General features: G+C 45.1%; 1 protein-coding gene across 3 annotated transcripts in view; it reads right to left on the reverse strand.

Annotated features, from left to right (window-relative positions):
* Positions 1-20,644, reverse strand: part of LOC119460887 (suppressor of lurcher protein 1) — a 485,454-nt gene that overhangs the window by 402,337 nt on the left and 62,473 nt on the right. For all 3 annotated transcript variants that reach the window (XM_049655114.1, XM_049655115.1, XM_037722002.2), the window contains exon 2: positions 13,667-13,828. The gene's annotated coding sequence lies outside the window, so the exon portion shown is untranslated. The remainder of the gene's footprint in view (positions 1-13,666; positions 13,829-20,644) is intronic.

A 20,644-nucleotide genomic window follows, 5' to 3' on the forward strand; every position in this document is an offset into this window, starting at 1 on the left:
TGTTGTGCTGAAGTTTTACGCCTTCGTGATGACGTCAAGAAAACACAAAAAAAAGAAAACAAATTATAGCTCGCTATCAATGCTTCTATTGCTACACGATGGTGAATAAAAGCTGCCTCGGGTGTTGCTCCAGCCGAGCAGCGTTAATGCGCACACGTCCCAAGAAGGCGCGCAAGTTAAGGCAAGCGTGACGAATGAGATGCAATGGGAAAGGATAAGAATAAACGCAGGTTTATACCCGTATTTATTTTTCCGCACACGCAGCGGTGCTCGCGACGGCACTGTCAGCCTTCAGCTTTTACAAGACGTACACAAGCAAGCTAGAGAAAAGGGGGAAAAAAAGAAGACGAACCTTGATAAGCAAGCACCACGCAACAACCTGCCACGCTGAGAACGGGATAAAAGTGTCTGGGTTGAAAAAGGCAAAAGATTTCATCACGAGGTGAACACAACTGCGGGCCATTTTGTTTTACTTCTTTCGTTTACTTCGCTGGACGCGAGCAAAACAACGTTAGTATAGTGCACTAGAGAATACCGTACACCGAAAGGAAAGCTGTGTGGCGGCTGTGGTAACAAAAGTGAGCCGGAAGGTATTGCCCGACCAGGCGATGCGGCCTAATCTTAGCTGTACAAGGGTATCATTATAACTTCTGCGGCCCTAACGATTTCTAGCACAGAAGTTTGTTTCTCGAAAAAAATTGTGATAGCATTGAAAACGCTGTTAGAGACACATAGAAGACACCACTGAATGAAAAAGAAGTTACTTGGCAGAAAAGTAGGATATTTGAGGTGGTCTACGCATGTAACCACCATATGCCAAGTAACAACACGTAACTAACATGTGGTTGTTGCCGAGATACGAAAACTGAAGTCTTCAATGCAAGCCTTCAGACTTACTGCTGCCTCAAATAAGGCGCCATTGAATTCTAAAACAAAGCTGTATATTGAAACGAAGAAACAATACTATGGTGACAAAAGAAAAAGTTTAAGCAGCATGGTTGTTCCTTGTAACTAAGACGTTTCAATGAGTTTAGAGGAGACCGCATTGTTTTGTTCAAAAAGGTGAAATTAAGTCACCTAACAACGTAACCCCACGGGACTCTTATGCCTTCCGTTTGTGTAGGGTTGCGTCCACAGTGGCTGCAAATTGAACCCGCGACCTCGAGCTCAGCAGTCGTCGAACGTACAAGTACTTTAATGAATGCTTTGGTTGTCGCTACGCAACGATTCGCGTTCTATTACGAGTAATAGAACGCCTAATAGTCCTAATACGAATGAGTCAGCAAAGTGTAGTTCTCCTTCTCTGTTCTCCTGGAACTCTAACCTGGCTCTGCCGCACGCCTTTGACATATCGCGCTCAATGCCTTTCACTCTCTACATAGCCGTTCTGTTCACTCATGACGTCATTCGCACCAACAGTCAATCGACTGTATAACCGTAAAGCATGAACTACGACCCAATGCGCAGCAAGTGTCTCTTGTGGGCAAGCGTATATACATTTTGGGTGCACTGATGAAAGGTTGTCTTGTGTAGAAATGTGCGCGGCCAGCACTCTTGTCTGCTGACGCCTAGCCGCACCTCTTGCAGTGCTGCTCGTCTTTTGTTGAGAAAGGGTCGCACGAAGATGAAATAAAGGAAAGGCGTAGCGGATACACGCTGTGGGAATGAAGAGAGATTCTCCTAGAGAAAAATAAAATAAAGATGACGCTAGGGCGTGTTGTAATCACATTTGGTGCCTCGCCCCCTCCCACGTGGCCTGGCCAAAATTAAGAGAGCACCACGCCAGCCGGAAGTAAGATAAATCCGAGGGAAGAAAAAAAAATTAAGGAAAGACCCACGGCGCTCAGGCGTCGGAAGACAGGGAGAAAAGTGAAAGTGAGGACAACAAGGAAAGATTGCTGAGGGCAGGGAACCGGAAAGATAGCGAAGGCAGTGAAGCCTGGAACTGTTATCAGCCAGCAACGAAGGCGGCACAAAGAGCGGGATAAGGTGAACAGATCGCCAGACAGATAACGGCAGCTGTGAAACGCGCAGTCGAGATAGGAAAAGCAGAAAAAAAAAACGTACAGGGTGCAATAATAATGAACAAGGACAATCAAAATTGTTACTTGGAATAAATAAAACGCATAAAGCGGAAACTATGCATATAACATAACACACAAATGGGCGAGAACATTAAGGGTATCCAAATTTTGTTAACCACAATCGTACGAAGAAACACAATGAGTGAAACAGGCCATAAAGGATGAAGGCAATCAATAAAGAATTCTACAAGTAAACAACGGGTCATGCAGAAAGGACTTATTTTAAATTACGCGGTCAAAAATTGAGCGATTACTTAAATACAATAACAAGGCTGTTGTTTCCCCATCTCCTTTCTAGAACATTTGCTTATGTGTACTAGATAGCACTGGAAGTGTTAGACAACGCTACTAAAGGCAATAGTGGCGATTGTGCAATGTCACTTAAATTCAAGAGTCACTTGCTACACGAACTCATATAGGAGCAGCCGGCTACTGGCCAAAATCTACGTTACTTCATGGTATCAAAGCTTAACCGTCGCTATGCAACATGCGAAAAGAAGATTCACGAACCCGGAGCTCTCACAGCCTAAATCAATGAACTTTTCAGCTTAAAAACAACGTTGTAGACAGTTTTCTTTTCTTTGGTAATAGAACATTGGGCACGCTCTGCCTGATATTGTGAGACGTCGACTTATGCGATGCTTTTATTTCAGAGCAGCCGCCCGAGACAGAGATGAAGCCCCACACGAGCCACGAAGAAGCCCGCGAATGCACGCAAAGTGCCTCGAGTGGCGAGTCGCGCGACAATTTTGCGTGTATTCGCGGGCTTCTTTCACGCTCAAAAACACTTTTATGTAGCATGTATTGAGCAACAGAAAGCTGTATCGGGAGTTTTTCATGTTGCTCTACAATCTGCCCATTGACACTTTTCATCTAATTCTAGTAATTCAGAAGTTGATTAATTAACCAAGACTAATTACGTAATTAAGCGGAATGCAAAAGACAATCTATCTCCAAGCGACGGCAAACAACACTACGGGGCATTTTCATATCCTTTAAAGTTTCGTATATGATACTTGGGACACCCTGTATATGCTTTGACGCCAGGGAGAACGGCGAACGCGCTGTTTTGGGCCAGGCACGAGCTTTATCCCACCGTGCACGTTCTGAATCATGCTGACAAGGGAGGAAATTTTCAAACAGCAAGAGAGGACGAGTGCCTTGCCTCGTGGGCTCAAGTCGTCGCTCGGGGCTCTGGCCGCAGGGACCCGCGTTTCTGGTCATGAGTGCGCGGGAGAACGCACAAGGCACCGTGCGGGTGTCGAAAGGGGAAAAAAAGCGTTACAAATGACCGGTCGTTTGGACGCCCCTGGGGTCGTTATCATTTACGCGTGCCCTGATGTGAACGACACCGCAACGACCGGCCCACGCGCTGCCCCATATGAGTTCTCGTACGAGCAAAGGCGCACGTGACAACACCAAACTAGTGGGGACGGGGTTTGAAGGGGGCTGAGAAAATAAGAATAAAAAATAACCCTAAAAGCCGCTCAGCGCGATGAGTGGGGAAAGAGTAGATAGCAGGGGAGATTGGGATCAGGGAGGGCGGTGAAAAATGTTTATAGCGTAGAAAGCACTCTCAGCGTCCCTTGACAAGGTTGTGGTCTTTCTCGCAAGCTCCATTTGGCATTTTCATCTGACCTGCAATGCTGCCGGGAGCTTGGTTTCGATAGAGCTCACGAGGGAGCGTGCACTGTGAAGCGGTAAGACCTCAAGGGAATGGCTCGCTGTTTGAAAACATTGGATGAGCGGAGATGATACCACGGAGAAAGAAAGCCTGGATGCGAGTGTGTGCGTGCGTGCGTGTGTGCGAGTGTGTACGTGTGTGTTTTAACCGCGCCTTCGTTCACTTTTTTTAGTACTTTCTTGCAGGGCCGTACGTACCAATGCTGAATCGTTATTTTTTCTCTCTGTTTTTGTTATCTTATCAGCTTCACGCTCAGTTAGTCACCATAACGAAACGCCAGCCTAATGAAATCAGTCGTAGATTTGCATGCGAGCCTGAACCATACAGCCAATATTTTACGGTGACGTCACAGACAATTATTTAATCTAGACGTTCTTTGTTTAACTGCGTGACAAAGCAACTTGTCTAAATTTATGAAAAAAAGGCCAAATTCTGATTACAATGCTACGTGACAGCGTAGCCGTTAATGATAATCAGTTTGTAAGAGGCAGAGATAGCAACTTTATTTTCCTGCTACTCCAATATTGAATTGTTTTTGTCTAACGGTTATACAACAGCAGAACAAAGAATGCTGACGGAGCTATTTCAGGTCGTAATCTTTTTCGAATGTAGTACATTTTTAAGTGCTTATCTAACCCGTCACGGTAGTTGAGCGCCTACTGTGTTGTTCACCTCATGTGCACTGGGTCGCGGGCTCCAATTCAGGCCACGGCAGCAGCATTAATATGAGAGCGTAAGGTAAAAACACTCATTCACCATGATTTGGCTAGAACTTAAGAAAACACAATGTGCCCGAAATATATAACCTCCTGAGACCCGAACACAACTGTGAGATATAATCGCGTTTCAAAGAGTTCTTTTTATTGTTTACTGTTATGTTATGAGCCTGAAAAAACATTTTTTTTTAGAATTTAAATAGCACGGTTAGATGCCAAAAGCTACGTCCCCATGTACACGAAAAAAGTAACTATCTCCATCATCCCCTCATGTTTGCTATGGTAAAAACTGATTTCATTGCTTAAACGCAGAGATGAAGATGGAACTACGTGGAGTACATTGCCATGTTGCTGCCACGTCCGGTATTTTCACACAGTCTTAGTGATTTCGAAACACACTTCAAGGTTGCTTTCAGCCGTCTGGGACGACACAGAGATCTAGATCAATTGAGAGTCAAATTTCTTGAAAGCGGAGGACAAATATAGGAGTAGGCTACTTCTCTACAGGTACACAGGCACCGTACTTCATATTTAGAATAAATGTATTGCGTAATGACTTCCAATGGAATTTCGAAAAAACGTTGAATGTAACGCGCAACGTATGGCACAAGAGGTCTTGGGAGGTTTATTATATATATATATATATATATATATATATATATTACTCTGAGGTTTTACGCAGCAAAATCACGCCGAGATTTGAGGAACGCCATAGTAGGGAACATCGGATTAATTTTGACCACCTGGGATGCGTTACCATGCACCTAAATTTCAATATGCCAGCGTTTTGCATTTCATTTTATCTAAATGTGGCAGCCGTTGCCGGGATCAAATCTGCGACCTCATTCTCAGCACAACGCCATAAAGTCACTAAGCTACGGCGGAGGTGCCGTGTGTTCTTTGGGAAGGTCATACTCAGGTCATAGATCAATTATACCTGCTGGTGATTCACACTTTATACAGTGCTGTGTCACTGCTTTCCGTCCTGTGGCCATTTAAAGGTAAACGGACCATGTAACGCCGCACCTCAACAATTATTTCTGGCTTACTTGAGACGCTTTTTTTAACACTCCCGGCTGGATCCCTTCTCCAAAATAAAGTTGGTTTCATCAATCGCCAATTTAATATGGCCACCTTTCGTCCGACCAAACGGTTGTTGCAATACAACAGAGTTATAGTGAAAAAACAGTTTTCTGGGTGATGCGCTGATGTGCTTCTAAACAATTGCTCATTCAATGCCCGTTTACATTTCAACTCAATCGTCAACCCAAAGCACACACTTGTTTCTCCTGTAAAGAGTGCACCACCTTTGTAACACTGTTTATGTGGCAGAGCAAGCTTCACATAAGAATGCCAAAAAGGTCAGCAATTTTCTTCCTGGATCAGCGCCTTTCTTCCTGCTGCATAATTGTTCACTACAAAAGAGTAATAACGAACGTACCGTTTGTTTACGGGTGTGCTGGCATAGGGTAGTAAATTATTCCTCCTATACCGTTTACTTGCGTTATATTCATGCAGCCAACCCAAAGCGCGCACTTGTTCCTCCTGTAAAGAGTGCACTACCTTGATACTTATAATAATGCGGCAGATCCAGCTTTTTATAAGCGAAGCTTGTCTATGTCTAGCCTGAACGTCCGTGTCTGTTCGCAGCAACTATCATTATCGGCAATATCTCGAGCATCATTGTCCTCTTCCACAGTTGGCACGTTGGCGCTCCTCTGCGCAAACGCGCGAACGCGCTCGTGCCATTGCTCCCGCGTTCGTCGTCGTCGTCATTTTTCACAGGGGCTCCGTTGCCGCTCATCCTTCCAGCGTAGAATTTCACTTCTGTCGTCGTAATGGGGAGGCCGCGTTTACGGGGGTATGAGCCATTGCTTAAGGGGGTATGAGCCAGTCATTGTCTTGCATGAAGGACAGATTTAATTTTGAAGCAATTTAGTATTGAAGAATCGCAAGCGGCAATGGCGGGCGGATGCGGCTGATCACGCCGCCGAGCAAACTCGAGACATCGAACGCAAGCGTTTGTGGTTCGACAACAACTTGTCCCTCATCAGTGCGATCCGCTCCAACGAACAGTGTTGAATGAACATTACGCTACTAGTGGAGAAGACCTTGGTGAACTTAGAGTTCGCTGTACATGTAAGGAATCTTTAGTCAAAGTAAAACTGTCTGCGTTGAGCACTGTGAACGGGTACGTATACCCTACATTTGTTGTGATGGCGATATCACATTAATGCTTATCACCAATCTTCACGGAGTGGAAGGGCCGACGAATTTTTCTGCCGACCAATTGCTCGTTAAATGCCCGTCTACATTTCAACTCAATCGTGAACCCAAAGTACACAAATTTGTTTCTCCTGTAAAGAGTGCACCACCTTTATAACTGTGTTTATGTGGCAGAGCAAGCTTTCGCATAAGAATGCCAAAAAGGTCACCAATTTTCTTCCTTGGTCAGCGTCTTTCTTCCTGCTGCATAATTGCTCACTACAAAAGAGTAATAACGAACATACAGTTTGCTTACTGGGGTGCTGGTGTAGGGTAGTAAATTACTCCTCCTATACCCGTTTACTTGCGGCCAACCCTACGCACGCACTTGGTTCTCCTGTAAAGCGTGCACTACCTTGGTAGTTATAACCTTGCGGCAGAGCCAGCTTTTTCACAATTAATGTCGAGAGGAACAACAATTTCATTCCTGCATTAGTTCTCTTCCTGCTGAGTACAAAAGTGTAATTTTCATCGCTCCCAGAGCGTTAGCCATGGAAGTGAATTGGAGTAGCAAGAAGCAAGTGCTTTCAACCTCTCCACCTAAAAACCCAGTGAATCCTACTTTTCATATAGAAGACAAATTTACGAGTACCACCATGAAGACAGGGAAGTGGGATCAATTGGAAGCGCACAGATTTTATGCATTTCTTGACACTCGCAAAGGATTCGGGGCAAATTCCACAATACAGATAATGGTGGCAACTGAAGCCTTGTCAATCAGTGATCTAACCTCACTAAGACTCGTACTGTTCTCATGCCGCTAAAAAGATAAAGAATGAAGGAATGAACGCAGAAAGTAAACAAATAAATAAATAGAATAAAAAATAAATAAATAAAATAGTGCACATGAATGACATGTAATTCAGCATAATTCTACATCTCAAATTCTAGAGCCAGTAGGCTTGCATACGTGAAAGGAATTATATGCCCATAATTATTGAAATGAATCATAATAAAGATCGGTTTATCCTAGCGAGGTCGATTGGAAGTAACTCATGAGGTGACAGTCTTCCCTCTATTTGTCTTTGATAACCAATGCGCACGTGTTCGTTTATGTGTGTTACATTAGCAGAGAAATGAGGAAGCGCGGGGCAAATTAGTATAGCCAGCTGTAAAACTGCCTCCGTAATTCCAGGTGCGACGCGTGGCTGCAAACCAGAGATTTCGGAGGCCCAAGCCTGCGCTCATGTTTCATTACGTTTCCCGGTAGAGGTCTTCCGGTAGTACTAGACGTTAGTCAGTAGAGAATAAAAGTGCTCAAGCCAACTCTTGCCTTCGTTGGCGCGAATTTAGTTATGCAAATACAAAAATAGAGATACTCAACAAATCAAAGTAGGATGAAAGAACTCCAATATGTCTATTTTTTTATCTCATAACTTTTGAAATTACTACCCGTACAATGCAGTAGCCGTCATCACAGTTAGGTGACTACGTCTCGAACTTTCATTGTCATTTCGTTTTAAATCGAATCATTCTGTGCCAAACACACCACGTTTTTACGAGGGTCGGTGGTCAGCGGTTCTCGGTAGCTGGTTGTCGGTTGCAGGTTTCTCGCCTCATATAAACGCAATCCAGTCTTCAGGACCGACTATGTAGTGCCAGTGAGTGCAACTCTGTTCTACGTGAATAACGACTGAAAACAGTTACAGATTATGTCGGCTCACGGGTATCTTTAAAGCCCACATGCCTCTTAATAATAGATCATGATATTCAACGGGGTTTTTTTTATCTTCGTAATTTTCTTATATTAGGGTTATATTATTTTTGGGTTCAATGCGATTATGCCACTGGGTCTGTGTTCATTTTTCGCCAGCCGTACAGAATGGGTGTGTGACACTGTGCCAACGGGAGAGGATTCCTAAATTCATTTCGATGTGTGTGGCACTTCTCTGCGCATACACTTCAAATTCTTCCCTGGACGAGCATCATACATTGCCTCAGTCCTCGTGTCTTCATCGCACTTTATAACTAGCACTGGGCACTGTTATCGGAACACCAGAGTGCAGGAGCAACGGGACACGAAGAAGATGACGCAAGCAGGCGCTCATTCACGGCTCAAGTTGGGAGCGAGCTCCTGTTTGCGTCATCCTGTTCGAGTCACGTTTTTCCTGCGCTCTTGGTTTCCCTGTAATGAAATACCAACTAGCGCAACTATCCATCCCATTGCACTGCGCATGCGCCTGACCTGGTGCGTGCATTTGGGCATAGCCTGTGAATGGTGCAGTACACGCACAAAAACATTGCATGGGATGAAAGTTGCCACCTGCACTCTGCACATCCATATTGCATATGAGATCACATGTTGCGTAGGATTAAAAGAAATGCAATTTTACGCATCGCATTGAGTTTTTAAGCATTTCCTTACCTTTGCACGAAAGAATCACTTCACATATATTCCAGTATCTGCGTTCAATATTAAGAAAAAAAAAGAAGAAAAGTGGCTCTTTGCTGTTATATTGCGCAATTGGTTAACATTTTGCAGATGGTATCGTAAAACGTTTCCGTGGATTCTATAGCACAGAAACGTTTTTCAGGTAAAGCACGCACACATTCTGTGTACTAAAGGCACTTTCCTTTCTAGGCGCCTGAAGCACGTCAGCAGCAACGTGGGCGTTATGGGTGAGCAACTTTCAGTTCAGAACGTCACACCAGGAGTAGAACGTGACCAGCATCCTTTATTATATATATATATATATATATGTGTGAAATTAAAAAATGTCTCGCAATGCGGTATACGCACGTTTTGAAAGTCAACTTTTCATATATATATATATATATATATATATATATATATATATATATATATATATATATATATATATTAAATTTAAAAAAGTCTCGCAATGCGGTATACGCACGTTCTGAAAGTCAACTTTTCAGAGTAAGAAGTGGCGCCTCTGTCCCGCCTTCACTCCATATTTCAACCGCCCGTGTCGACGCCCGAGCCGAGCAAGGAATCTCTCGTTTCATATCCGTTGCCACACCACACACTCGCTCGCTTCTCATCGGGCTGCCTTCGATCGAGGCTGCACCAAGAAGAAACAAAACGGCAGCAAAGTACCCAAACAGCATAAGCTATTTTTTTGCACAGTGCATTCTTTTCGGAGAAAGCGACCACCATTGGAGAAGGAGGGGGGGGGGGGGGGGGGGGGGGGGCAAGGGTGAGACAAGCTTCAAACAAGAACGGGACAAGGAGGTTGGTTCAGTCCTGCGAGGGCATCGCGAAGGCTCCCCCGTTAATGGCGTTTCGCTGACCAAGTCGGCGGGATCTCGTTTCTTTTTTTCTACAATACTAACAGTGACGCGCGGAAACAACGGGAACGGTTGAAAAATGGTCTCTTCGAAATCTCTTACGCTTGTGTTCCTTTGTTTTCCTCACTTATTTTTGGAACTAGGCTTCCACGCGTGCTGATCGTACAGAACGCCGCTGCGAATGTAAGCATGTAACTGGTGCTACAACTCTGTCGTTACCTCCTATTCCTTCCCCAATCTCCTACACAAAACGAACAAATAAAAAAAAAAGCATTTAGTTGTTTCGTGTGCGTTCCCAATTAGCGGTAATGCCACCTGTGCCTAAGCTTGGCCACATTATCCGTAAGCGCAAACTTGTATTACCTACATATCACACCTCTGGCTTCTGAGAGTGTTGGTAGCGGAAAAGTTGGAAGTGTATGTGATGTTGTAAGGGAGAATCCTAATACATAGAACGTCAAAGCCAGCGTGTTGCAACAAACAAGAACAAGAGAAAGCAGAGTAAATTCACCACCTAAACAGAATGCTTTGCATAGCGAAAGAAACCTTACCGGTACCTTTGTCGCTCATGGCAGATGCTACTTATACTAAAAAAAAAAATAAGGTTTTGGAATAGATCTTAGCAGTTGCTTTAAACTAAGTAGGATTACAAAGCCAAACACAATAACTGCCCCCTGTCGTACATTTGGCAGACATTTTCCTTCAATTAGATTAAATTTAGAGGTCTAGATGGCAGTGAAACATATAATTTGCACAGCCCGGGAAGCAACGCACCATAGAATAAGAAGGAAAAAGACACCGTCTTCTTTTAATCATTCAGTTTAACTGTGTTTAAGGACAGGTTGGTGCCTAAATATGGCACGGACGTCTCCCCTTCTCTCATGTGATAATTAAGCTCATAGTGCTCATCAATGGAAAACAAAAACAGGGGCACTACTCCTAAAGCTCGCGTGCACAAAACATAAATGTGCAGACATTATAAATGTTTAAATAAAATGTTCTTGGGCAGCTTCAAATGAGGTCTCTCTTGAATAACTTGTTCAAAGCACAACGCTCGTGTGATCGTACACAAGAGCCCCAGAAACACGAAAACACAAGGAAACACGGCAGCCCAAGAATGTATGTCATTTCAAAAGAACCAGAACAACAATATGTGCAAGAAGACGAACAATTGATGTCTTAATTCTTTTAGAGAAATAACTGTTAATGTAGTCTACCATTACACAACGTAACTGTGTATACCGGCCTGTATGGTGGCTCTCCGCCTAACTTAGCAGAACTCATCATATCTTACAGCTAGTATACCTTTACCAACACGTAAAAGCTAACTAATAAGTAAACTGTTATCACAGAGTAAGTTCAAGGACTGCGTCCTTTAGTATGAGCACGTAATTTACGACATATGCGCAGAATGGCAGCTAGGCTTCGATAAGTTCAAGAGGTACTCTCACGTAACTATCGATGCGCGTCTGGGAACCTCAGCGAACCACCGAAAATCAATAGATTCTGTGTGGTGTTATGCGAAAAACTTGCTGTGGTCGCCATGAAATTATCGATTGTTTCTTAGTTGCAAATGGATATCAATATAACAAGCCAAAGCACGAGGGAACAATTCAGATAATAAGCTATCCACTGTCTAATACGTGCCGTTTGCTAAACGTTTGTTCAACTATGGGCAAAATGTCCTTCTTCTTCGCTTAAGTTCGTAATTATTGTGCCGTAGGGTTGCGCTTAATTTTCAGTTCCTCCTTCTTCAAGCAGCCACGCGTCGCTGCCATTTCCCACTTGATGTTTTCTTAACGCCTGGCTTTTTATCTCCCTCGCTCTTGCTTCTTCCTTCGCCACCATGTCTGCCTCTTTCTCTCAGCTTCTCCACGTTATTCAACTCCAAACCTAAAAGCTAGACAAATTGAATTTCTTTCACGCGTTCCGACGAAATTTCCTGGTCCAACGTGACAAAAAAAAGAAAAAAAAAACTCGAACTCACAACAGTTTGGAGGAGCGACGAATTGTCAGCTCCTATCCTTTCAATCCTCTTTCGTTCCTTTTTTTTTTCTTTATTATCCTTTGCGCCTCGTTCCTCAGTTGGTAGCGCTTACGAAACCCCGCCAGTAGAGCGAAGCGCCATGCAAGAGACATCGGAGGGAGCGATGCGAGCGCTTGGGACGACGCGGCCCGAGGAACAAGCCGATTCTCCGCATTATTGCGCGGGCGGACGAAATTCGCGGGAAACGCCGCGCTCTCAGTTCTCGCGCAGTTGCTGCAACCCTCCTCTCCCTCGAGGTCTCGTGTGCAGCGTCGCGTCGCGTGGCGTTAAGAACGCGCTCACCCTGCGATCCGGAGCATCCGCTGAGAAAAGAGCGAGAGAGGCAAGATCGTAGTATAGCGGCAGGAATGCCTTTTCTTAGGCGCAGAATTTTAGCGTTCCGCTGAGAAGGCGAGAGTTAACGTGCGCGCCCATGGCTAGTGCCTACGCGGCTGAATTCCCTTAACGTAAGGAATGCAATCGCCCAACACGCAGCAGTGTATGGCTTTAAAGCATTTGCACTTAAGCGGTAATTTCGCTTTGTTCCGCGAATGCGCACTGACGGCGAGAGCGGACCTTGGTCTCCGCTTTCATAGTTTACGGCAACGCTGCTAGCCTCTAGTTGGTCGGGATTTTTTGTGGCGGGCTCACTCAAAAAAAAATAAAAAAAAATACGGCAGCTGGAAAACGGGTTTGTGTTTGAGTCTCCGCGTAAGAAATTCATGTTTGCTCGTATATTCGAAATAACAATCCGAAGCTATCATGTCTGCAGCTTGTATTCAAGTCGCATTTTACACATTTTCTGAGGCAATTTATTTTTAAACATTATTTTAAAGGCACTTGCCCTTGGCGGACGGCCTAGAAGAGTGAGGATGTATGCAGCACCTTCCGCACAGGTGTGTGGGCGCCGTGACATACGTCGGTTGTGGTGGTGGTACATGTCTAACGACCGCACCAGCTTCGCTGTACATCCAATTTCACAGGGTGGAGTGGAGGCGGATTTTTTTTTTTTTTTTCGCTGCTCTGTGACTCATTGCGCGCAAGTGTTCTCGGGTAGCGAGTGTTTAGTGCACCTGTAAACACATGACGGGTGTCAGTGATCGCTAACCCTGCATATGGTGTCCCATTCCGTCTCTATTTCTTTTGCATTTCCTCTCTTCTTCGAGAAGGAGAGCGTACAGCGTTCCCTGCAAGCGACAGTTGCCATGCCTGCTTATTTTCATCTTTGTGAATGTGTGGTGGTCGTACAAGTTTGTCCTGCAGCGGAAGAATAAGGCGCAAGCCACAGTGTCGGTGCTAGCCACGTTACTGGCGCTTGTGCTTGCTCGGTTTTTGCCTGCCTGACGCTCGCCGTTTCCAATTATCACCTGGGTAAGTAAACCGCACAACAATATGAATAATAATATGCACAATATTACATTGGGCATAGAAGTCACTGCAGTTCTGACGTCAGGGCCCCACAGTGGTGACTCTTCAGTGGCAGTACACGGTGATGCTGTTCAAGAGAAAGTCGTGGGGTTCGATTCCAGGAGGCTGCGGCCGCATTACGGTTGGAGTAGAATGCAGAAATGTGTATTTAGGTGCCCCTTAAAAAGCGCCAAGTCATGCTCTGGGAAAAGCGGTGTGTGAAACTACTCGCCTTTCCCGCTGCGGCTGTCAGCATCTCCATTCTCGAAGAGCGCCCCTCGGCGGCCGACGCGGCCCGTGTAGTAGGCGTGGGAGCGCTCATCTGCGGGTCTCATGGGGCGACAGAGGTCGATGTGCTCTGGGAGTTCCGGCGCAGGAGGGTTTTTCCGCAGACCTGCACACGGAGATGAGGGGAATCCCATTCACTTACATAAGCGGAACGGGAGCTTCTGCAGAGCCCCGAGCAGTCAGTTACCTTCCTATACGCGTTAGTGCTGCTGACCGGCAGCGTGCACAGTTTATATCGTCGTCGGTGCGTTCATCGGATTATTCGTACTTAAGTACTTGCGCAAGCAAGCACTTACACGCGCGCACATACACACGCGCACACAAACACACAGGCTCCGCTGTTGGTGGGTCACCAGCGCGACACTTTCGCACGTTTTCACGCGACACTTTTGAAGCGTGACACATTGTAGGCTCCAGCAAGTATCACCATATGCAGGCACCGTATTGCAATATGAAAAGCGTGTTGTGTGCCACTCGGTCGCTTTTGTCTAGCATACAAAAAGTTGTTGCGTGAGCTTAGCTTGTTTGTGCCACGCACCATCAGAATCGGAGGACGCTTAAGCATCGCCTTTAAGAGTGGAACGCGATAGCATTCAAAGATCCCTGGCTGCTTATCAGTCTTTTTTCTCGTATATTCAAATTACGATCCGACGCTATCATGTCTGTAGGTTATAGTTAAGTCGTATTATTTACGATTTTTTTGACGTATTTCACTTTGAGAAATTCAATTTTTGTCCACTAACCCCTTGCGCCACGCGGAGGGAGTATGTGGTCGGGGTGATTTGGGATGAATTTCTCCGCCAGGGGTGCCTACGGACGCCGAAGCCGACACCGATGCCGACACCGACGCCGACGCCGGATTTTCTGTGACACGGAGCCCTTAACGCGTTAAGATATTTCGACGCTATGTGTTTCGTTGCCACCTTCTTTTGGTTTCGGGTGCGAAACAACATCCACATATACCGAGAAAGTGGGAAAGCTAGAGAAACGTATTATTCAGATTTATAATTATTTCTTCCCTCCACGAAGCTTCAGAAATAATCTCGGCCTTTGCCGGTGCTTGCGCGTTCTTGGGACAGACGAGCCAATATTGGATTTAGGCGCCCTCGACAACTTGCTTTTCCGAATGCAAACTATTTTTTTTTGTACGAGGCGCTATCTCTGCATCCACAGAGTTCTTCTAGAGAGGGAAGCGAAAATGTAAATTCAATTCCCAGCCACGGCAGCTACGTTTCAATGGCGACGGAATGCAGAAGGTCCCGTGTAATGAGATTTCTTGAGCACGATAAAGAAAGCCATGTGCACGAAATTATTTCGCAGGCCAACACAATGGCATCTACCGTAGCCATCCAGAGCCTGCGTCGAAATAATGCCACGTGCTGTCGTTTCCCTCAAACCACTCGGAATGCTTCGCGCACTAATGGGCTCTTATTATGCCTAAGGGATTATTTATTATGGATTATTTTTTTGACATACTGCAACCCTTTATCATGGCCATCTCAGAAGCTGACACATAGCACAAAGGAACAGTGCCAAAGCAAATAAACATGCAAGGAAACTTTATGGTTGAAAGTACAAATAACGGAGGATATTTTGTGGCATAATAAAATTCTTGTACGGGTAATGAGCAAATGTCACGTATTAAACTCCATGGTTCTATGGTCCGGGGGGAAAAGCCTGCACTTAAATAGGCATGTCCGGAAAGAAGGAAAGACGTAAAAGTTTTGTAGGTGACTGTTTCTGGTGGACGAGAATTTACCAGGTCTTAAGTAGTTGTTCGGCAGGCCTATCGGGATAAGTTGACGAGATAGTTCATAAGGTTCATGGTCTCAATGTTGTATCTTTTAGAAAGAGGAGAGATGGCGAGAAGCTTTTATCACAGTGTCAGTAGTAAAAAAGAATAAACTTGTTCTTTTTTTATCGATTCCATTTTGTTTTCCAGAAGCATTGTACGATTTACAAACAAGACCTACGAGTAATTTCGTATATTAGTAATTTTGTTTGCATTCGCGCAACTCGTAATGAACAAATTAGATATCCGAGATTGTTCAGGGTTTTATCACATTTAGGGTTCAGGCCTTGTAAGCATTGGTCCTCTACATATGGACACTCTAAGAGTTGTAGAGCGCTGTAGAGCGTTCTGTTATCACCTTCTTTCACCTCTTGCGTTTTTTTTTTCTCTCTTTTTAAGATCTCGTCTCTTATTCTATGACCTATCACTACATTTCCCCCTTTCCCAAGTGCAGGCTAGCCAGCCCATATTTACACACTGGCTAGACGCTACACACTGTATTTCACACTGCATTTACACACTGAACACACCTGCCTTAATCCTCTGTTTCTGCCCCCCTCCTCCTCCTCCTTCTGGCCGTGAGCAGCAGATTTATTTATCGCTTCAAATGCGTGTTCTTGTGCACGCTGCACGCGGGAGGTTGTGTATACAAGTGTCATTTATCTTCCCATATCTAGAGCAGGAAATTAGACGTTTGGCCGAGGTAGACACCTTCAGCTCATCGTTGCGTAGCCAGCAAAGTAGTTTTGGGGCATAACTTTAGCAACGGCTGCATTTATTTAGCAGGTCTGATGTCGTTTCCTTAGCGTGGCGTTTCACCCTACAATACCTAACATGCAATGCATTCTTGCTCCGCATAACGTTTCACCTTTCAGCGTATAACTTGCCCTGCGCAATATACAGCGTGTGTCGTCAATGTTAGGCTTAAGCTTTACCCGTTGGGCTCAGTCGTGACAAAGCGTATTCCTTTCTGTCAGAGCCAGCGAACTGCTGCTCCCTGCCGTAACCGTAAAAGTCGCGCCAATATGTGCTTCCCCTAAACAATGACAGGGAGAAGTGGGGTAATCTGTTTCCTCCTCAACAAAAAAAGAAAGATAGAGAACAGAAGGAGAACAAGAAGAAGTCATAACACAACCGAGCGACAGAAATCCGCCAGCCCAACAAAGCACAGTATCTTGAAAGCCTGCACAGCAAGGAAAAGTTGTAAAATGCTAATACCCAAAGCCGTAAAATCCCGTCGAGCGAGCGTAGCGAAGCTTGGACGAGCCAGGCGCAAACTTTAGGACATTGTCGGCGTAATGAAGCTGTAGTTCCAACTACTAAAACAGGAAAGCACAACGTGTGGAACGTATGGCGGAAGTGTTCAAAATAACACTGGGGTTAAACGGAAAGAAAAAGCAGGAAAAGCCGTTGCTATAAAGACAGACAAACGCCGGCACCTCATTATTTTTCGCGCAGAGCAAACACGACCTCCGCTCGCTGCCAAGATCTATGCACTTCCTTGGCCTTTATACATGTATCTGGGATTGTTTGTTTGTGTGTGAGTTTTGTGAGTCTGTACATGCGTGTATGTGTGTATTGGCACGTTTGCGGGTGCGTACGTGCGTGAGTTCGCACTTGCTTGCTTTCTTGCTTTCTTAAACGCCGTATACAGTAAACAAGAGTAAATAGCTCACGCCTGTTTGCGATAGGAACGATTCTAATTCAGGCGGAAGCCTTAGTTGTCTATGTTGGCGGTGCCCTTGGCGTTGACCTTGCGGCGAACTTGGCGAAACTGCGTCGTAAAAGCAAAAGACCTGGATTGTAAAGCCTGCGCTTCACAATCAGTTTTAAAGAGATAGGCAACTTCAATCAATCAATCAATCAATCAATCAAACAAGCAAGGAATTTTTTTACTGCAGGTTTCTCGCATAGAAAAAAAATTAAGCCAGAAACCATTCTTGATGATTGTCTATCTCATGCGAAGCACTTCTGAAAGGTATAGACGACGAAAGTGTGTTGCAAAGAGTGGCGACAATCGTATGACCATGATGGTGTGACGACGACTGCGCGAAGACCATGGGATGACGTCATCAAAGTGACGACGAAGGCGTGACGACAGCGTGATGCCAATGCTGGAGCATTGCCGATGGGATGAATATGTTAGAATGACGTCAATGGTATGACGACGAGTGTGTGTCAATGACGGCATGACGACAAAGGGATGACGAAGGTGGAATCGCGAGAGGCGTGGCGCGCCGGTGCCTGCGAACGCTGCGAATTGTTACCTCGCTTGCCGCACACTCAGTGACCCAAGTTGTCGAGAGGGTCCTTAATTAAAGAGCGGCACATATACCAAGCGAATTCACGGCGCAGCTCGTTAAAGCGATGGCACGAAAAGCGTTCATCGAAAAGCGGCACGTACCTGGCGCATTTGTGGTGCAGCATTTGTGGTGTAGTTGCACTGCTATCTAACTTCACCGACTATATCATAATCCCTCGGCATTCACAGAAGCCCATATCAGACCGGCCCTTCGCGTCTTTCCCCGATTAGATAACCCTTTTAAAGTGTAGCCAAAGTTCGCTCGTACTAAACTTATGCATCAGTCACCACTATTCCTTGCCATCTATCATTGGAACAGATTGCCAGCTGAAATCGCTTCCGAGACCAATCACGATGCTTTTGTTAATAAACTGAAGTGCTGGATGCATACTAATAAATAAAATGTCTTTCCATGACCTATATGTTTAGCTTGTAATTCAAACCTGTATCTGTATATTTCAATCTTGTATTTGTATACCTCAATCTTGTAGTATTTGTGATCATGTATCTTGTATTTCGTGTAGGATTTCTTCCTTTTACTTGCCGTGCTATGTATAATGTTCAGTCATTGTTGTTGTTGGTGTTTTTCTCAACACCCCCCCCCCCCCCTATGTAATGCCTGTAAAAGGGCCTTTAGGGTACATGAATAATAAAGCCTGCTAATGCGTCGTGTTGCTGTCCTCGAGGAACCCTTTAGACGAGCGTTATATTCCGGTGAACGTCGGAGAAATTTAAGGGATATATTTCGTCATTGTGGAGTGGCTCATTCCCGGTGGCAAGTAACTAGTTACCCAAGTTGGCGTCAAAGACGTTCATTTACGAGCGGCGCACACCTGCTGGCAGATACCCAGTGACCCAAGACGGCATCAACGATGTTCACTGACGACCAGCACAGATCGAGTGGCACACAGCCTGTCTTCTATACGTCGGCGTCGAAGAGTTTCTTTGAATGGTGGTGCCTACCCAATCCCGCATCTACGGTGGCTTATGTCGGCATAAGAGAGGTTCGTTGAAGATCGGTACGTATGTACTACACATTGGCACATATTCATTGAACCAAGTTGGTTTGATGGTTGGTTTCGAATCATGTTACCTCACCATAGCAGCCCGATGAGCCAGCCATTCCACCACGGACCACCCAGGGACTCAGGTAGGCGGGACAACGGTTACATACATACATACATACATACATACATACATACATACATACATACATACATACATACATACATACATACATACATACATACATACATACATACATACATACATACATACATACATACATACATACATACATACATACATACATACATACATACATACATACATACATACATACATACATACATACATACATACATACATACATACATACATACATACATACATACATACATACATACATACATACATACATACATACATACATACATACATACATACATACATACATACATACATACATACATACATACATACATACATACATACATACATACATACATACATACATACATACATACATACATACATACATACATACATACATACATACATACAGACATACAAATATAGATAGATAACCCCCGAAAAGTGCGTCCAGTACCCAAACAATGCTAAAGCACTAAACACTGCGCTAGTATCCTCGCCGATCACTTTCGCTGATATTTTCACTTTAGTGCGATGCACTTCGCATCGCAAAGCCTCAATGAAGCCACAGAAACCCCTGTCCACTGCGTAGCCAATCAACTAGCGCTGAAAGCGGTATCTCCGAATGGGACCCATCTAAAAATAAGGCACGTGCAGAATGATTATAACTTGAGTGGCCTAACGTCCCAAACTGCACTGTGGATTATGAGGGACGCCGTAGACGAGGACTCCGGATTAGCGTTGACCACGTTGAATCCCTATAGGCAAGGTACGCAAGAGTGCTGGCGTACCGCCTCCATCGGAAGGGGGTGCGTATATTAAAAATCTAGAATCCACATCGCCTAGCAACCGCGTTTGAACGCTATTGAGTGAAACGCCGCCGGCAATGCTCTGATGTCACACTGTAGCAACGCACCGTCATTTTGTGCTTCGCGCGCCTCGTGATGGATTACGTTCCCAGGCGTTATGGCAGGGTTATGTTAGGTTAGGTTAGGTTAATTTAGGTTAGGTTAAGTTAGGTGTTCGGCGGCGCCGCGTACTTTCACAGCGGTTGCTAACGGCATAACGGCGTCGAGCGTCGCCAGCGGCGTTTCAGCCAATTGCGTTCAACCGCGGTTGCTAGGCGAACGGGGCCGCCGTGGCCGGGATTCGAATCCTGCCCTTGCTCGCGTTCAGCAGCTAGAGCGCTTCAGCCGTTGTGGAGGAGAAAAACTGAATTTCCCCTTCACTTTCGACCAACAGAGCACTTGCAAAACGCCATGAATGTGTACATTGCGCAATAAAAAAACTGAATCACCGAGGAAAGGAAATTTCAGTGAATCGGTCGAGGCAAGGAAAAAAAAGGCAAAGAAACGTTTAGGAAGATAACATTTGCTAATGGGCGTCTCCTAATGCGTGGTCTCTTCCCCGCCGTCCGAAACAGCAGTTTGTTGGGAGGCTACCGAACGCGCCGCTGTATCGCTGGCTCTTGCTACCACTGCATTGGCGCACGCTTGTCTTCGCGAGTGAACCGGCTCATCAGCTTCTGCTGTTTGATTCAATCGGAGACCGCGTCCCTCGGAGTCCCTGTCTGCCCGGGGATAGAAATCAGAATGCAGCTTGGAACAGCGGGCGCTGTGAAAGAAGAGTGACCGCCGGTCGAGACTTGAAAGAAACGAAAAATAAAAGATAAACCA

Source organism: Dermacentor silvarum, chromosome 8 (genome assembly GCF_013339745.2).
Source record: "Dermacentor silvarum isolate Dsil-2018 chromosome 8, BIME_Dsil_1.4, whole genome shotgun sequence".
NCBI lineage: Eukaryota > Metazoa > Arthropoda > Arachnida > Ixodida > Ixodidae > Dermacentor > Dermacentor silvarum.